Here is a 17,679-nt window from a genome sequence, read left to right as displayed (position 1 = left end):
TCATTGAACTTTGGGAGCTCGAGAGGGGCCTGGGGTGAGAACCCTTGTACGAAGTGTCATCGTCATTCGACCTTGTTTTGCGTAGGTGAAATGTGGGCCTTTTAAATATTGTGTAGCTTCTACTCATGTTGCCAACGGTGATTCCTCCTCCCCTTCTGCCCTTGCCCATAAGGCGCATTTGTACAGCAGTGAACAGCATCGCTGCCCTTAAACAAGCATTTGCAACGCAATAGGTCTCGCAATAGTGAGATTTTGACCTATGGGAATTGTAAATAACAATGCCTGTTATTTATGTGTTTAAAAAACCTGCAATAATAAAAGGCATTGTCATTTACAATACCAATAGGTCAAAGTTTCTAAAATGCGAGACCTATTGCATTGCAAATGCTTGTTTGCTTTGACATCTGTGACAATGCATGCACTTGGGTCAGAAAGCAACCAGCCTTTCACTCTCGCCTCCTTACAGATACCTTCTGATATCATTCCATATCGATGCTCAGTCTGCTCTCAGGTGATAGCAGCAGTAGGTCACCTGTGGCGGTGGTATCCATTTAATTAATGGTGGGTTTTCCAAAAGAGAAAACACCCGTGTAAAAGCATTATTTTCAGTTCATTAACCACACTTTTTCTTCCTTTGAATTGATAGGTACTTTAAAAGACTGAGTAATCTGACAGCAGGACTATCTCTCCATCGGTTAGCATGACAAAGCACCTATCTAATTAAAGGCCGCTTCTACTACACACATTAGGGCCTTCTCATTGTCTCTGCAAAATATTTGGCAGACACGTTTCCGACTAAGACTGCGTTGTCTTTGGGGACTAGTAACATAATGTTGCAGCCCAGCTCCATGATATGTGGTTCTGCTTTCTTTCAAGCATTTTACACCCACTGCATCCATCTTCTTCTCTATAGGCCACACTAGACCACGTGACCTGGGCAAATTAAGAGCACAGTAGGGAGCATTTTACAAATGCCTTTCCATTGCAGGCATTTACCAGCTCGTTAGCAAATCCTTTTTGGGGAGGATCAGGGCGAGTGGGGCTTGTTTAACTTCAAAGACGCTAATGAAATGATCCAGGTTGCTGAGCCTTTAGTCTGTACAGCACGATCAATGGGAGAGATAAAGAGGTTGCGGAATCAATGCGCTGTACTATAGTGTTGGACCTTTGCTCTTGTAAGGATTCTTGTCATTGATGGCTATTTGTAGAACAAGAGCTTGTCGAAAATTCATCCCACAGAGTATTGTATGTGATCCACGCACAGAGGGAGGAAAAATTTGCAACTGTAGCCCATCTGCTTGAAACCTGCAAGGCTATTTTCTTTTTTTTCTTTCCAGGCGAGCATGAACGCGCTTCACAAATCCCTTATTAATTGACCTTGGCAATTTGATAACAAAAATAGGATTTTTTTTCTGTGCAGATGGTGCTGGTCCCTAGAAGCTTTGCTTGAAGCCAAAGATCGGACGCTATTTAGAAGGAGCACATCCCTCAATGAGCATCCTACTGATCGCAAACCATTAGCCGCTCAGCGGTCCAGTGGGGCTGATGCGTGTCCGAAAGAAGGTAGGCCAGGCTAGCCGAGAGTTCTGCATGGCTGCTCCAGGGCAGCGCCGGGGGCGTGAAGTCTAGTGCACTGATTAGACAAGCCTGATGAGATCATTAGAGGGCAGCATTGGAAAATTAACTCAGTTTACAATATTAGGAGACAGATTCATTGCACAGTGAAAGTACATTTTGATCCCTCTTGTCCAGTAATTAACATTTTAGTTGAAGTACACATAATGTTGCAGGTAGTATACCATGTTAGGAGGGCATACTAATGCCTTGTTCATTGGAACTCAATTCAAAATCCCTCGGTGTCAATCTTCAAGTCAAATTTTCATTAAAGTTTCTGCATCGCAACCTAGATGTGTTTGTTGGAAATATCTTCCAGGGCCGTGCTGCAGAACAGTTCATGTTTAGCTTCAAAGCACTATTGTTGAACAATGGCATGCGTTTTTGACTATAGGAAGTGGGTACTTACCGCACAAGATCTAAATAAAATGGGTATGAACACTTTAATCCTCTTATGGTAGGTGGGTGCAAGATACAAGGATGTACAGTACTTCAGGCGAAATAGTATTTTACCTACTGGAGTGCTCCCTCTTCACACCCCAAAAGTTCTTTCAGGTCTTTTGCAGTAGCTTGGCACAGCAACTAGGCAGGACCTAAAGGCTGCTGCCTTATCTCACCTTATGGAAGTGGCTCTGACAGAGCGGACGCCGATGCTACGAAGGAACTACAGAGTGACTTAAGACTCAAAGAACGATTAGATCGAAGCATAACATCGACAGCAAGATTTTCAATATAGCACACATTTGTAATAATGGTCACAAAACAACCCCAGTTGCATGGGCAACGGTATCACAAGAGACTAGGGAAGAGATGGCATCAACCTCACTATTTCTGAATAAAGTTTATACAGATTCCTACAATGTCACTTGGAAAAGTGGAAATGGAAAAGTTTATAAATCATTGTTCTGTATACTGCAGCTGAAGATGCTGAGATACCTCTCCGTTGAACTGTTGTATAAGGCAAAAAATGTCCATCTCTTTATTAACACTGATGGGAGCAAGGGTCAACATATGCCTTTAGGGTTCATAATATCAACATCCCAGGACATATGTGGTACATGTCGCCCTAAATATCCTATTTTTGGCTCCCTGACGTCTACCTCTGGAACGTGCAGGCCATGCAAGTTTGATTTTGAATTGACTTTTTTGTCCTAAATTTTATTTCTTTTTGCTTTTCATTGGTAAAATGTTGCCTCAACAAATATGAAAATGGCTTACATCGCAGGGGCATTTAGAAAAAATCTATTTTGTTTCACCTACACCAGTCAGTTGTCTCCCTACTAATGTTATGGTCTTCCAAAAAGCATGTAGGCTGACGATGAATGGCCTAACCTTTTGGGCTGTCTCTGAATTTGATTATGACAGACAGTGCTTTAACCCCTTCAGCGCTCATGACGGAACCACTCCGTCATGAGCCACAGGTGCCGTGTGCTCATGACGGAGTGGTTCCGTCATGCTGCGGCCGTTGGCCGCCGCTCCTCCCACGCTGCACTGATTCCCCGCCTGTGCGGGCGATTAGCGCAGTGGGCGGAGTCATGACGGAACCACTCCGTCATGAGCACAGCTCAACCGTGGCTCATGACGGAGTGGCTCCGTCATGAGCACAGCGCCACCGCGCTGCCCCCAAACCCCCCCCAGCGCTGCAGCGGAATTCCCGCCGCAGCGAAGGTGTTAAATGAGCAGGTACTGTCCGATACTGAGTACCAGCACTTCTTTAATTAGAAAGGTACTTGCACTTCTCATCACTGCTGCAACACATGCAGGGCCGGACTGGCCGTAGAGGGCACCGGGCAATTCCCAGGTGCGCCGCACGGGTGGGGGCCGGTTTTGGGCCCCTGGGAGCCGTTTTTATTACAGGGCCGTTTTTGCAGCATTGCTGCAAAATCGGCCGTGTAACAAAATCGGCCAAAAACCGGCCCTGGCAAAGAGCTCGGCAGCCCCCCCTCCCACGGGAGGGGAGGGGGGGGTGACGCCTAGCACTTTCTGGTTCCCAGTCCAGCCCTGAAAACATGTAGGGGAGAGAACCGGTAGTTCTCCGGAGCAAACAGGTACTGTGGCTAATGAGTACCAGCACCTCTATTTTTCCATTTAAAGCACTGATGGTCGGACAGCTGGGCCGGACTGGGAAACCAGAAGCAGTCCTGGCAATGCTTAAACCAGCCCCGTACCTTCCCTCGCACAATCTCTCTCCTTCCATCTTCCCATTCCTCTCTCCTCTCTGATTGCTTTCTATCGTATCCCTCCTCCCACGCCCCTCTTCTCATTCTCTCTTTCTGAAAGCGTCCCTCCCCACGTCTGCTGAATGTGACAGAGGCCCCACAAGTGTTTCTGGGCTTTTAAAACTAGCCTCTAAATGGTACAGCCCACTGGAGAAATGCCCAGCTTACTTACCAGTAAGCTGCCTTACTCCGAGTCCTGGCCTTCCCTGAGACAGTCCTGGTTCCTGCCCTCCCTCCCGAAGGTGGAATTGATTTTTTTTTGCTTTCTGTTGAGTTTGTATTATGCTTGGCATTTCGACAGGAAGTGATGGTATGGTTTCCTTTTTATGGGATGGTTGGGAAAATGGCAGCAATCTTACGGGAATAATATTTTGTTGGCTGCAGAATATGTTCTGTAGTTTGGAGATCCATCTCATGAGTTGGACTGGGTCAGGGAAGACGGACGAGGAGGTAATGCCCTGTGGGATAAGAGGCATGTCTATCCCTGCATAGGCCTGCTTCAGTTAGCCCCAGGGAGCTCGGCAGATGCACCAGGAGCCCCTGGGCTTTCAAAAGTGGCCTCCAAGGGATCCAGCCGTCCGGGGAAATGCCGTGCCGCTTCAGTTAGCCCCAGGGAGCTCGGCAGATGCACCAGGAGCCCTTGGGCTTTCAAAAGTGGCCTCCAAGGGATCCAGCCGTCCGGGGAAATGCCGTTTGGAATAACAGGCCGCTCCGGCCCTGTAGGGCAGGATCAGAGAAGGCAGTCGTGTAATGCATATTAATTCCTCATGAAGGCAGATTCGCATTACTTAGGCTGAATTATCTCTCATTTCCCCCAGTAAATCCTTACCACCAGTACACACCAGGCTCCCTTTACACTGATAGCCTCTCATGGCCATGCTGTGTGAGCACCTCGAGTGAGAGCAGTAGCAAGAGAAAACATGTGTTCACTACAGGGGGCCTATCTGATGAGATCTGTCGACTTTGTGCCATCCCAGGAGCTTATTATAGAAGGCATTGCACACTTGGCCAAGGGAAGCGTACAGATTAGAGAACTTTAGTGTGCTGATGAGACACAGTGTTTGGGGTCTACACAGCCATAGAAGGAGACAGGGCAGCAGGAGGGCATCACAGAAGGGAGACAGGGCGACAAGAGACATGGCAGAGGGAGTCACAGAGAAGAGACTGGGCAACATGAGATACGAGGCGAGAGAATCACTTAAGAGAGACACTGTGACAGGAGATTTGCAGAGAGGGATTTACAGAAGGGAGACAGGACCTCACTGAAGGGAGATAGGAGACCTGGAGGGAATCACAGAAAAGAGACAGGGCCACATGAGATACACGGAGAGAAAATCACAAAAGGGAAACAGGACACACGAGGCAAGGGAATCACAGAAAGGAAACAGGACAAGAGGAAATCACAAGAGACAGGGTTACAGGTGATATGAGGGACGGAAATTACAGATGTGAGACAGAGTCACAGGATGCACGAGGTAAGGAACTCACAGAAGGGAGACAGGGGGACAGGGCGACATGAGGGGAGGGAATCAAAGAAGGGAAAAAGGAGACATGAGGGAAGGGGATCTCAGAAGTGAGGCACTGCGACAGGAGACATGGGAGAGAGAATCACCGAAGAGAGCTGGCCACAGGAAACATGAGGGGATGGAATTACAGAAGGGAGGCACTGCGACATGGGACATGGGAGAGGCTATAAAATAAAAGATAGGCTCACATGAGTGAAGGAACTCACAGAAGGGAGACAGGGCGACAGGAGGGAAGGGAATCGCCCACAGAAGAGAGGCTGTCACAGGAGACTTGAGAGGAGGGATTCACAGAAAGGAGACAGGGCCAGAGAAGACTTGAGAGGTTTGCAGAAAGGAGACAGGGCCAGAGAAGACTTGAGAGGAGGGATTCGCAGAAAGGAGACAGGGCCAGAGAAGACTTGAGTGGAGGGATTCGCAGAAAGGAGACAGGGCCAGAGAAGACTTGAGAGGAGGGATTCGCAGAAAGGAGACAGGGCCAGAGAAGACTTGAGAGGAGGGATTCGCAGAAAGGAGACAGGGCCAGAGAAGACTTGAGAGTAGGGATTCGCAGAAAGGAGACAGGGCCAGAGAAGACTTGAGAGGAGGGATTCACAGAAAGGAGACAGGGCCAGAGAAGACTTGAGAAGAGGGATTCACAGAAAGGAGACAGGGCCAGAGAAGACATGAGAGGAGGGATTGACAGAAGGAAGACGTGGTCACAGTAGACATGGGGGAAGGAACTCGCAGAAGAAAGACAGTGCGACAGGAGGGGATGGAATCACAGAAGACAAAGTGAAGGAATCTTAGAAGGGAGAAACTGTGACAGCAGGCATGAGGGAAGGATGAGGGAAGGAACTCATAGAAGAGAGACAGCGACAGGAGACATGGGGAAGGGGAATCACAGAAAAGAGACAGGAGACATTAGGGAAGGACTCACACAAGTGAGACACTGCAACAGGAGAACCAGGAGACCAAATCAAAGAAAAGAGACAGGGCCCCACAAGACATGAGGGAAGAAACTCACAGAACAGAAGCAGTCGACAGGAAGGGGGCGGAGTCACAGGGGACACAAGGCCAGGGAATCACAGAAGTCATTAGGGGAAGGACTCTCAAATGGAGATAGCACACATGGGACAGAATCACAGAAGGGAGATAGGGCACATGGGAGGGAATCACAGAAGGGAGATCGGGCACATTGGAAGGAATCACAGAAGGGAGATAGGACACATGGGAGGGACTCACAGAAGGGAGATAGGACAACAGGCGTCATGAGGAGAAGGACTCACAGAAGGGAGATAGGACACATGGGAGGGACTCACAGAAGGGAGATAGGAAACATTAGATGAAATCACAGAAGGGAGAAAGGGCTGCAGGAGACATGGCAGGAAGGAATCACAGAAGGGTGGCAAAAGATATAAGGTGAGAGAATCACAGAAGGGCAGCAGGTTACATGAAAGGCCGGGATCACAGAAGAAAGAAAGGGCCATAGGAAAACTAAGGGGAGGGAAATACAGAAGCGAGCAGCGGCAGCCGGCATGGCAGCGGGTGAGGGGAGCAGGCACGGTGGGTAGCAGGGTTGGGTCACGAGGGAGCTTCACACATTAAAAAACAAAAAAATACTTACCTTTCCACCTGCTCCTGAGTCCCGCGTCTCTGGTCCTGCTCCCGCTCTCCTGCTTCCAACTTCAGGAACAGGAAGCAGGCAGCCAGGCTCCCTCCTTAGGCCAATCACAATGCTGCAATACAGCTTTGTGATTGGTCTGAGCGCTGTTACACAGCGCTCAGCCAGGGGCTGTAGGGGTGGGCATGTTCCCCATGAAGGCTGTAATGCAGCCTGCATGAGAATGGGAAAGTGCGCATGACTGGTTTGGGCGGCCCAAGAGGGCCAACCAAACAGTCATTGCGTACTTAGGAGTGGGCAAACCACTCCTCCCCTGCCCTGCTCTGTGAGCCGAGCAGCCCCGCCCACCTGCCCACCCGCAAAGGAAACATAAAATGGTAACTTAAAGTTATTATCATTTTATATTTCCTTTCCTTTCCACTGCCCGGAAGCAGTGGGTCAACGCTCCTCCGCTCAGCCACTGGAAGCGAGATAGTGCCACTTGAAATATGAAGGGAGGGAACCCCAGAAGGAAGACAGGCTCACAGGAAACATGGAGAGGGAAGACGGGGCAAAGGGAGACCTGTGGTGAGGAAATCATAGAAGGGAGACAGGTCCACAAGAGACACAAGAAGAAGGAATCACAGAAGGGAGACAGGTTGACAGGAGACTGGAGGTGAGGAAATCCTAGAAAGGAGGCAGGAGACATGAAGGAAGGGAATCACAGTAGGAAGACAGGAGGCATAAGGGAACTGAATTACATAAGGGAGACACGGTGGCAGGAGACCCGTGGGGACTGTAGCACAAAAGAGAGATGGGGCAAAAAGAGACATGAGGGGAGAGCGTCACGGGTGTCACTGATAAATACATTCACAAAGTGAGAGTGAGGATGCAAAAAACTGGAATTCAGGCAGGTGGACTCTATGAAAAAAGCCCATGACAGAAAATAAATTAGAGTGTGCAGAAGTTGGAGAACAAATTGTAAGGGGCAATTATTAAAACAACATTTTTAAATTCCCTTCTGGGAATATTAATCAGCGTTTTTTCCCTGTATGTTTCTATCAACTGCTACATGCCTACAATTACTCTCACGTGGAATGTTAGTCGGGGGGGGGGGGGGGGGTGTCTCCTAATCTGTGACGTAAGCCATATGAAACGCGCAGGTGTCAGAAATGTAGCCTATCAGCTATGCAGGGATGGCGCGCCAGATGAATGTGCAAATGTGCCCATTGTGCTGCATTCACAGAGCTCATCTTGCTTGAGGAAAACGGAAATAACAACGGGTATCACCGGATACCAAGCTGCCAGAGAGCTCCCTACAACAATAGCTTCAAACAGGCAGCAATGAACAGCACACCGCTTGCCAAGCAGAGCATTGTATCGGCGATAATCATATCTCATTACGGTTTGTTTCCTTAGATTGCCATAAAATAGCCTAATGTAGTTGGAGGAACTTATTGTGGTGGAGATTTTCAATCAAATAGAATTAGCTCAGCACAATTACTGCATTCATTAGGGCTCACAGAGCTTCGGCTGCTAATGCCAAAGAAGTCTGTCTGCCTAAGATCTGCGTTCAACGCAGACAGGGTGAGACTGTGCTTCTACGTGCCACAAAAAATGTACATTTTGATCAAGTAATTAACATAATTTCCTTTCACCGCGCATATGGCTTGTATTGCTTTCTGTAGGGTTTGACCAGCACCCGCAGGTGCCATGGTGATTCTTAATTTTTGTAGGGAGTCTACCCTGTCCCTTTAAACAGCCTGCACCCAGGCAGGCAACTAGAGTCAAATTTCGGGGGGGGCTGAAAAATATTTCGGGGGGGGCTAAGTCTTCCAGCCATAGGCAGAATGGCTGTAAGAAGGGGTGAAAACACAACAATAGCCTCATTAACGAGTAAATGGTCTTTTAAAGACCCGTGAAGTACTCTGGTGCGGCTGCAATTAGACGGACGCCAGCCCGCGAGGCTGTCTCAGCCGGGCTGTCACACACGACGGGGGGGGGGCTGAAGCCCGGTGAGCCCAATGGGTGTTGCGCGCCTGCCTGCACCTCACCCACAACGGTCATGGTTCCCACCTGGACTTATGCAATTCTTGTATTCATCATATAGACAGCCCCCCCTGCATATAGACAGCTCAGGGTATAAGGGGCACATACATTATGTACCAAACAGATCTGTTCTCTGACATGGCGAGGGCCAAAAGGAAGCTGAGGTCAGCCCAATCATCTAGGTCGAGATATCCCCTGTTCCAGGGCAGATCCAGTTGTCATCCCTGGTAGATAGATTCCAACTGAGCACCAAGGGAACTCTCCAAGGAGGAAAGAGAACTACCTGAGACCATGGCCTATCAGAGCCTCAGAGACAGGGAAGTAGGCCCTGGTTGGCTCCTGAAGTCAAGCAGTCCCCTAAGATCATGAGAATCATCCACCACCCTCAGGAGAGGGAGCCTCCTGGAAAGGACACGGACTACCCTGGATAAATATGCCTGTCTCGCCTGGAGATAGTTGTCACCGCTGGTGGTCAACCTGCGCAGATGAGGGTAGCTGGGGTCTTTTTCCGGTTCCTGTGCAGTGAATGAGGGAGCAACATCAGATGCTGAGATCTTCCCTTGTAGGCACACTTCCTGCTGACATTTAAAAGGCTTGATAGGTCTTGGAGAAGAGTGGTGCACTTTAGGATTGCGGTGAAACTGAAACTGCACCTCCGTCAGGTGGGAAATTTGCAAGTCCAGTTTGTCCAGCTCAGCGCATTTTGTTGCACATGCAGCCTTGCAAATCAGCCTTCATTCAGAATTGATAATCTGTGACTATAATATATTTCTTACTCACAGTGGGAAATTACATCAGCTCTGGAAGGGACTGCCTTAGAGTTATTTTCATACAACGCATTATTTCAATGGTAGTTATCTGGTCGTCCTGCTGTGCTGATTTCAGCTTGCTATAGGTATTCCACCTGCTACTTTTCGTCATTTGTGGTTGCCAGCCTGGTGACATTTCTGACTGAAACCTCCTATCCCTCAGACTGTCACATGTTACCGGGCTGCAGGCCAGGCTGCATCAACTCCTTGCAACCAATGTGTGCCATTTTCTTTATGACTTTTGTCACTGTGAAAGGTCGGAACCACCACAGCATTGGTCAGTTTCCAAGAAGCCATCTCCTTCGGCAATAGACCTGCCTTTGGGCCAAAAATATTAATCTGTCTTGGTCAGAGTGCACTCCAGGGAAGACCAAGTTGCGTTTAGCAATACAGTGTATGTGATTGTTGTTCTTTTACCAAATGCACTAATCCTTGTTATTTTTCAAGCAAATAGAGAGGTGTCACTCCGTAGTCAATGGTCTATGCTATTTATCTGCAAAGCTTTATCAAGACTGTTCTATGCTTTGTTTGTTTCTTCTGGGTCTGGTGTCCTGCCTCATCCGTATACCAGCATCATCATTAAAGAAGCACTGAAACAAGGGGTAAGGCAGACGCCCCCAACACACATGAACATTAACTAAGGTAAATGCTGGATAAGATGGATGGCTATATGGAAGAAGGATATTAATCACTTTGGTGGCCATAGATCGTGTCTGTTATGCATGGTCCTCAAAGATGTATTTGATTCCATGCCCAATAAAAAAGACATATCAAGATAAGATGTCTAATCTATTGTACTATTAGTGTAATCTGTCAATGACTACACCCTTCATCACATAATTTTATTTTGCAACAGTTAGAGCCAAATTTACTACACAATTTTCACATCAAAGATCACTTAGCTGTGCAAAAAGTTGGATTCGAGTTCTTAAACAGCTGATTGCAGAACCAGGCTTTGCTAAATTTCACAAACACAAATCTGCTTACTTGGGGAAAAAAACATAAGCCAAAATGGCCAACGTTTATGTCTGAATATGTCTGCATAAGAGATAGAAAAATTAAGGAATGTGATTGGTATCATGAGATGGCGTTGTGGACACTCACAAATCTCTTTAATATTTCACACCTTGCAATCACACAAAAAAATATCCATCAAATAACAAGTTAGTAACCTTTGGTAATGCTTTATCTGGTAGAAACTTGATCTACCCGCAGATTCCTTACTTTAGAATTATCCCCATGCATCATACAGGATCCGGAAATGTTTTGTGAGCAGTACCCCTATATGGCGGTAGGTGGGTCATGCTGCTCTGCATGGTGTCTTTGGCGCAAGAAATTACATTTGCCGTGCCTATATAGGTGCCACCCAGGTACTCTGATGTCAGTTGCTTTTGGCGACTTTCCATGCCAGAAGCACGGAGCCACGAAGTACACCAACCACTGGTGAGGAAAACTAGGGCCCTGAAAGGGGGAAGCCCTGTCTCTAGAAATCCGTTCGCAGAGCAGTGAGGATGGGTGGGTTGGTAAGGAATCTGCAGCTAGATAGAGACTCTACCACATAAGGCATTACCAAAGACAAGTAACTTGTTAATCTGATGAAGACTTCTAGCCACAGATTCCTTATCTTAGAATAGATACCTAAGCAATTCCTCCCCAGAGGTGGGTCTAAAAACCATTTTCACACGAGGAAGTTCTGCAGGACCGTACAGGCAATGTGCCCATCGCTACGGACCTGAAACTGTACTGTGTCCAAAACAGCTTCAATGAAAAGGATCATCTGAGAGGGAGTCAAGTGTGACTTAGGGAAGTTGATAGTGAACCCCATTGAATGCAGAAGCTCCGCCATAGTCTAGAGGTGGGAGACGACAGCCTGGGGCGAGCGCGCCTTCAGCAGCCAGTCATCGAGACAGGGGAAGACTACCACCCCACATCTTATCAGATGAGCTGCAACTACCGCCATCACTTTGGTGAAATCCTGAGAGGCTCTGGTGAGGCCAAAAGGGAGCACAGCGAACTGAAAATGCTGGTGGCCCACCGTGAACCGCAGGTAACACCTGTGGGCAAGCAGGACGGGAATGTGAAAGTATGTGTCCTGCAAGTCCAACACCACCATCCAATCTCCAGGGTACGGGGCCGACAGGACCTGAGCAAGAGTAAAGTTCCTGAATTTCTCCTTCTAGAGGAACACATTGAGAGAGCACAGGACGCAGATAGGACAAAGGCCTCTGTCCTTCTTGGGCACCACAAAGTAGTGGGATTAGCAACCATGATCTATTTCTGGCATCAGCACTCTCTCTATGGCTCCTTTTGCCAAAAGAGCTGTCACTTACTGGCTGAGAAGAGATAGGAGGTCCTCCATCAGCTTGTTGTAAGTAGGTAGAATGGAGGGTGGCGCAGTCTTGAAGGGGAGGGAGTAGCCCCTATGGACAATCTGCCAAACCCACCTGTCTGGTGGACTGCCTGCGGGGCAGGTGAGGATGAAAGCTGCCGCCCACTGGTTGCCCATGATAGTAAACGGGCAGACTAGGAGGCTTTGGAGGCTGTGGTTGCTGGGTGGTTGGTGGACTGACCCAGCCACTGGCCACCAGACCTACCGGGCCGGTAGGAAGCGCATCCACTGCCACAGCCATGCAGAACCTGGAAAGCTTGTGTGCGGCGGTGGCTGGGCGGGTAAAGACCTGGTTGTACTTCCCTTCCGTGACCACGAAAGAAGCACAAGGCGGATTGAGGGTGACGAGGGGCCATGGAAAGTCCTAAGGACATGGCCGTAGCCCTGCTGTCCTTAAAGCGCTTCAGCGCTGGATCCATCCTAAGAGACATCAAAGGACCGGACATCTCCAGAAGTTGTCCTTAACCAGGCGTGGCGCTGCAGGACCAATGTTGGCTACACCGCTCTGCCTAGTGAGTAGGTGGTGTCTAGTCCACAGTGGATGGTGAACGGGAACTTCGCTGCATCCCTTCCATTGGCAACACCCTGGGAGAGCATGGTCCGGACGTCCTCCGGGGCTGTTGGCAGCACCTGCACAACTCTATCCCACAGGGCGAGGGAATAGTGGCTCAAAAGGCACACAGAGTTCACAGACTGCAGTGCCAGGCTTATGGAAGAAAACATTATCTTCCCAAGATTGTTCAGTCTCTTAGATTCCCTGTCCGGGGATGCAGTAGGGGATGATGTTGAGGCTTGGAACACCAAGCTCTCCGGGTAGGGTGTTGAATGAGGAAATGTGGGTCCCCTGGAGGAGGGGAGGCTGGCAACAGGCAATCACCATGTTCACTGGAGCCCCTATGTTTGGTTTGGACCAAGTCCCAGGCGGGAAATAAGTAAGTGCCTTATTGAAACGGAGAAGCGGTTCTCATGGGGACTCTCCCAGCTGAAGCACTTCCGTCAAGACATCAGTCTTGAATGCCACCGAGGGAAAGCTAAGGTCCAGAACCTCAGCTGCCCACTGCACCACCAGTGAGAAGGAATCTCCCTCCTTCATAGCCATGGTTTGGGGAGAAAACATGCCAGTATCTGGAAACTTATCCAGTCCACTGGCTTCACCCAGATCCTTACACCAGTCCAGTTGTTTTTCATAAGGCTGGTATTCCTGAGGTCCAGCGACCCCTCCCATTCCTCCCAGAGTTCTAGCCTATAAGAATGGGCCAGGAAGACATGGTTCCAGTCTGCGCCGGCATTGGAGATGAGGATGGGGACGGCACCGGTGGTGCTGGGAGCTTTGGCCTTGGGATCGGCATCGGGGAACGTTGAAGTTGCACGACAGGCACTGATCCAGATCCATCTGTAGATCTCTGGAGCCAAACTGGTGCCAGACCCGCTGGATGTGGATCCAGTAGGGGACCCTCCTAAACCGGCAGGGCCCAAAAGCATTCCGGAAAATACGGGCCGCCCAAATATGAGGTGCATGGCCACATAAAATTATTTCTATTGAGTGGGGTCTTTCCTGTAATGTCGGGGAGGTGCGGAGCTGACCCAGGTGCTGGCTCGATCACGGAGCAAGGTCTTGAGTGTCAACGCTCCCTTGTCTCATCGGCCGAGGTGTAGTTGAAGCATGCTGCGACTTCTTTTTCTTCATGTGGGACTTCAACATACCCAAATGGCTTGACGACTTGGATGCGACAACGACCTCAGGCTCCGCAACCGCTCCCGGGCCCTTCCTCTCGTCTGGGAACTCGATCGTCGCACATCGAGTCACCTTAAGTTTGAGAGATCACTCCCCTCAAGGCCTTTGGGTGCATCGCGCAGCTGACAGGGCACTCCTTCAGGTGGTGGTCCCGCTCGAGGCACCAGAGGCATACAAGGTGCGGGTCCGTTACCAATGTCTGTCAGTGACAAACGCCGCCGGATTTGAAGCAGGCCTTCTTCAATGACGTTTCTGCTACGCCAGGAGGTAAACCTAAAAAATACTTTGACAAAACATCAAAAAAACCTAGTCCAATCCAATCCAATTCAACTTTATTCGATATTTTTTTTTGTTCAGACCATAAAAGTGCATAAAAATGGATACAACAAAACTATTTTAATACAACCAATCACAATTTCAATTCTTTCCTTAAATTAGCCCCCCTTCAAGCAGACTGGATCCGGAAAGTTTTTTCATCAACAGTACCTCTGTGCGTCGGAAGGTGGCGTCGGTCGGCTCTGCATCCGTCGTCGGCGTCGTGGTAGCCGGAATGAAGGTTCAGCAGCTACTTAGACACCGCCCTCACACGCTAACATCAGTTCTGTGCACAACTCTCCACGCCAGAAACGCAGAGCCATGCAAGACACTGACCACTGGCGCACAAAACTAGGGCCTGAAAGGATGTCCTTAACCCTAGAAATCAGTTTGCAGAACGGGGAGGATGGGTGGGGCGGTAAGGAATCTATAACTAACTAATGTTTCTTACAGATATATCGTTACCTAAGGTAAGTAACTTGTGCATCTGAAAGAAACACGTTAGTTATAGGATTCCTTACCTTAGAATAGATACCCCAGCAATACCAACCCCGGTGGTGAGTCTGCGAACCAAGATCACACAAGAAAGTCCTGGAGAATAGAACGGCTAAAAAAGCCGTCTCTCCAGACTTGGCTGTCCAGGCAGTAGTGTTTGGTGAACATGTGTAGCGATGCCCACGTGGCCGCCTGACAGATGTCAGTCAGAGGAACTCCTCTTCCCAAGTCAGTAGTGGCTGCCGTCGTCCTGGTGGAATGGGCGCATAGCCCGACTGGAGGCTCCTTTTTAGCCAGAGAGTAACAAGCCTTAATACACAACATGACCCATTGAGAAATGGTGTGTTTGTGTACTACCCGACCCTTTTTTGCGCCCACGTAGCCAACAAAAAGTTGATCATCCACCCAGAACTGTTTTGTGCGATCCAGATAGAAGGAGAGTGCACGTTTTGGGTCCAGACGGTGGAGCCTCTCTTCCTCCCCCGAAGGATGAGGATGCAGAAAGAAGGTGGGCAAGGTAATGGCCTGCCCGATGTGGAAGGCAGTGACCACCTTAGAAAGGAAGGATGGACGGGTCCAGAGAACCACCTTGTCCGGATGAACAGACAGGAAAGGAGGCTTGGAGCTCACTCACCCTTCTAGCAAAATTGATGGCTACCAGGAAAGCAGTCTTAAGAGTCAAGAGACGTACGGGACAGTTATGAAGCGGCTCAAACGGAGAGCACATTAAATAAGTGAGTACAAGATACAAGTCCCACTGAGGCATAACGAAGGGGATTGGAGGAAAAAGATGCGTTAAGCCTTTTAAAGAAACGGTTCACTACCAGGGATTTGAAAAGAGAAGGCTGCCGAAGGAAGGCAGCGATGGCTGAAAGATAGCCCTTGATATTGCCCAGAGCAGAGCCCTGCTGGGCTAAAGAGAGAAGGAACAAGAGTACTTCAGAAAGAGGGGCAGGAACGGGATCCACAGCCTTTGCTGCGCACCATGCCACAACTTTGTTCCACCGGCAGTCGTATACTGTCTTAATGGAGGGACGCCTGGCTGCCAAGATTATGTCACAGACTTCAGGAGGCAGGTTGAAAGACATCAACTGCCGCCACTCGATCTCCACGCAAGGAGGTGGAGACTGGACAGGTTCGGGTGGAGGACCGTCCCCTGCAGCTGCAACAGAAGATCCTCCCGAAGAGGCAGTCTGATCGGAGGATCGATGGCCATGTTGACCAGCTCGGGATTCCAGACTCTTCGTCCCCAATCCGGAGCCACAAGAATGACTTGGGCCCGGCCGCGCCAGATCTTCTTCAGCACTCTGGGCAGAAGTGGTATAGGTGGAAAGGCGTACAACAGAATGCAACTCCACTCGTGACGAAAAGCGTCGCTGAGCGAGTGCCGCCTTGGAAGTTCCAACGAGCAGAATTGCTGACATTGTGCGTTTTCTTCGGTGGCGAATAGATCTAACCAAGGCTCTCCCCACTGTCGAAAGAGACCTTGCACCACCTCCAAGTGAAGACACCATTTGTGATCCATCATGTACCTGCAGCTGAGTTCGTCCACCCTGGCGTTCAGAGAACCTGCCAGGTGTTGAACCACCAGGGATATGCCCTGATGTTCCAGCCATGTCCAGAAGCGGAGGACCTCCTGACATAGGGTCCACAACCTCACCCCGCCCTGTTTGTTGCAGTACCACATGGCAGTGGTGTTGTCCGTGAACACCTACACTACTGTTCTCCGGACAGAGGGAAGGAATGCTTTCAGTGCAAGACGAATCACCCTGAGCTCCAGAAGGTTGATGTGAAGCCCGGACTCCACCGGAGGTCAGAGGCCTCTGATATCTGCCTCCCCATGTGGCCGCCCCATCCCAGAAGAGATGCATCCGTCACCACGATGTGGTCTGGTTGGGGAAGGGAGAGGGATCTGCCATTGACCCAATCCTGGTACGTGAGCCACCACTGCAGTTGTTGTGCAGTGCCCTCCGAGATCTGGACATAATCAGACAGATTCCCCGGATGCTGTGCCCACTGGTACTTCAGGTCCCACTGCAGAGCCCGCATATGCCACCTGGCATAAGAGATCAGCAGGATGCAGGAGGCCATGAGGCCCAGCAGCCTCAGGGTCATTCCGATAGAGGCTGAAAAATCGGAATCATAGCGCGAATATCCTGGACTCGCTGTCCGAGGGGTTGGACCCGAAACCGGGTCGTGTCTAGAACAACTCCGATGAAGAGGAGCTTCTGAGAGGGAATCAGGTGCGACTTTGGCACATTGATGTAGAATCCCAGCGAATGCAGGAGGTCGGCTGTAGTCTGACAGGTGGGAGATGACTGTCTGGGGCGAGCCCGGTTTCAACAGCCAGTCGTTGAGATAGGGGAAGACTGAAACCCCTGATCTGCGCAGATGAACAGCGACCACCGCCATCACTTTCGTGAACACTCAAGGGGTGCTGGTAAGGCCAAAGGGGAGCACAGTAAACTGAAAGTGCTCGTGGCCTACCGTGAACCGCAGGTAACACCTGTGGGCCGGCAGGACGGGGATGTGAAAATAAGCGTCCTACAAGTCCAACGCTACCATCCAATCTTCCGGGTCGAGGGCAGACAAGACCTGAGCAAGCGTCAACATCTTGAACTTCTCCTTCTGGAGGAAGCAATTGACGTCCCTGAGGTCCAAGATATGACGCAGGCCCTTGTCCTTCTTGGGGACCAGAAAGTAGTGGGTGTAACAACCGCAGCCTACTTCTGGGACAGGAACGTTCTCGATGACTCCCTTGGCCAAGAGAGCCGTAACTTCTTGCTGGAGAAGGGCCATATGATCCTCCGACATGCGGTGGTATCGCGGTGGCATGGCTGGAAAAGTAGTCTCAAAGGGGAGGGAGTAGCCCCTTCGGACTATTTGCAAAACCCACCTGTCCGATGTGATGGTGCGCCAGTGGGGGAGGTGATGGCGAATCCTTCCACC

At 49.7% G+C, this 17,679-nt stretch overlaps 1 protein-coding gene across 1 annotated transcript in view; it reads right to left on the bottom strand.

Annotated features, from left to right (window-relative positions):
* The window catches only part of PACRG (parkin coregulated), a 1,191,188-nt gene that overhangs the window by 322,251 nt on the left and 851,258 nt on the right, over positions 1–17,679 (bottom strand). The window lies entirely within an intron of this gene.

Source organism: Triturus cristatus, chromosome 6 (assembly GCF_964204655.1).
Source record: "Triturus cristatus chromosome 6, aTriCri1.1, whole genome shotgun sequence".
In the NCBI taxonomy this organism is placed as follows: domain Eukaryota; kingdom Metazoa; phylum Chordata; class Amphibia; order Caudata; family Salamandridae; genus Triturus; species Triturus cristatus.
This window is presented reverse-complemented; position numbering and strand designations above follow the sequence as displayed.